The sequence below is a fragment of the Nicotiana sylvestris genome, chromosome 11 (genome assembly GCF_000393655.2).
Source record: "Nicotiana sylvestris chromosome 11, ASM39365v2, whole genome shotgun sequence".
Lineage (NCBI taxonomy): Eukaryota > Viridiplantae > Streptophyta > Magnoliopsida > Solanales > Solanaceae > Nicotiana > Nicotiana sylvestris.
The window spans coordinates 64,990,700-64,993,249 of record NC_091067.1 but is presented as its reverse complement, the minus strand read 5'-3'; positions in this window follow the sequence as shown (position 1 = coordinate 64,993,249).

The window sequence follows — 2,550 nt, the reverse complement described above, 5'->3', positions numbered from 1 at the left end:
TCCTCATAAGCCTTCCACAATCTATAGGCTGCCCTTGATAGCTGAAATGTATTAAAGGTGACTACGCTCACCTTCACAATTCCCATGGTGTGTAGAATATGGGGGCACTTGTCTTGAAATCCATGCGCATCCTCAGTAACTGCACCACTGAAAGTAAGAGGATCATACTTCTTGAACCTCTCAAGCCTCCTCCACTCCTTCTCTGATGCCTCTAGCCTGAAAATGAACTAAGATAACGGGTTATGGGGGCATAACATTCAGAACCTGATCAACATGGACCAGCTGCTCTAGAGTACAGGCCGCAGGAGTCTAAGCTCCTACCCCAGCTTGAGATGTAGTTGGTGCAGCTGGGATTAATCCCGCCTTAGCTAAAGTGTCGAACATGATTAGAAAATGTGCTAGGGTCTCCTGAAGTCCAAGGGTAGCAACATGCGTGTCAGGTTCCTACCACACACCCCAATCGGAGCTACTGGCATCTCCTAATCTGTTGCTCTTGTAGGTGCTCTAGCTACAGCACGTGCCCCTCCTTGGCCTCTACCCCCGCCCCGGCATCTTGTTGAGTTGGTTTGGTAGTGTGTGTTCTCACCATCAATAAATACAAAGGCTCAAACTCCAAAATTAATAAGTATGCCCGATAGGAATGAAAGAAGTGGAATTTTCCTAATAATTTTGTAGCCTTTCAACGATAAGTGCATACGTCTCTATACCAATTCGCAAGACTCTACCAAACTTACTCGGGACTCATAGAAACTATGAACCTAGAGCTCTGATACCAACTTGTCACGACCCAAAATCCCACCTTAAGGATGGTGATGGCACTTAGTCTCCAAAACTAGGTAAGCCGATCACTTACAACAGTTAAACCAATTAACATGATATTTTAAAGTAGAGTTTAATATAAATACAGAAATAAAGATGATACAAGCCTACGCCGCAATAATCAATCAATCCTCCTAAGACTAGGTAGTACAGAGTCACAAACTCTACTAAATACATAAAAATAGCTCAAAATACAGTACTGTTAAGATAGAGAATTGACAGAAAGACATAAGGAAAGGACTCCAATGGACTACAACGATTGAGCAGCTCTACCTTGAACCCTTGCGATCAGGAAGATAACATTACCTAGGTCCACAACCTCCCACACCTAGATCTGAACAAAATGTGCATAATTAGAGCATGAGTACACCACAAGAGGTACTCAGTAAGTATCAAGACTAACTCGGTGGAGTAGTGATAAGGTACATGTTAAGACACCCACTACACATAATAACATGTGAAGTATATCATTATAAAGCTAACAATGGAAGCAAGAATCATTAAATTACAACAAGGAGTAATCATGTGATAAAAACAATAAAAAAATCAGAACAGCGTTAAAGTTCCAGTGAAACCAGATAAGGAAAATAAATGACAACCAAATAATTAAGTCGTTCTAATACAACGCTTGCAGCAGAATCACCCCGAGGTACCACAACTCATAACCATAAGCCACGAGTCCTAACTCAAAAATCATATACACATGGAACCTCGTGCCCACGTTATCAATCACAACCCCATGGACAACTAATGTGCTATACGGACAACTCACGTGCCAATATCTCAATCCGCCCAGCATGGTCAAAAGCTCACTATCATAATCCGCCCGACATAGTTACAGGCTCACTATACAATTTGCCCGGCATGGTCATTGGCTCAATAACACAATGAAAGAAGATATATAAGAATACATATGCATGATTGATGAATATTAAAATTTAATACTCATGAACTGATATACACAACATGTTACGCTGTATTCATGTGCAAGTGTACTATTACAACCAATGTTTTCAAGTAATAACAAAAACATCGAGTAGCCCATTGGAAATAACACAACAACTCGTGTAATGTGCATGACACACACAAGGAAAATCACACCATCACATGAATATCATTAATAATATTCCCCAGGCCATCACATATTATCCTTACCATAGCCACATGTATCCCACTGTGCTGACAATATCATAATAGCCTCCCTTATCACTCTGCCCTGACAGTATATTAATAACTACCCATATTGTTCCCCCTGAGAATAACACAATAGCCATCAGTATCACTTCGCACAATCAATAACAGTGAAATGCCACCCTTATTATCTACAAAGCCATAATCAATCCACACAATAAGTCCACATGAGAGAGCTACCCAACAAATCTGACAGGCAGAACTCCCTATCAGTACCATACTACAAATCCATTCCACAGGGGGAAACAAAACATACAAACTAATCACAAAGTATCTCCTCCTAAAATAACTCCACTGCGGCATGCAGTCCGGTTCAAACATATCGACCCACACGAAAACATGAGGATCCCATCCTTAACTTTGAATCACAAGTAGAATACACATCACACTAACCGAAAAACTTTCACTCACTCAATTCCACGGAACAAAATCACAATACATAATAGACTTCCCATACTTGTAGAGCACCTAAATCACAAGTCGTAGCCAAACCATCCAGAAATTACATCAAAACCTATTGTATTAAGTCTCATAAAGTTC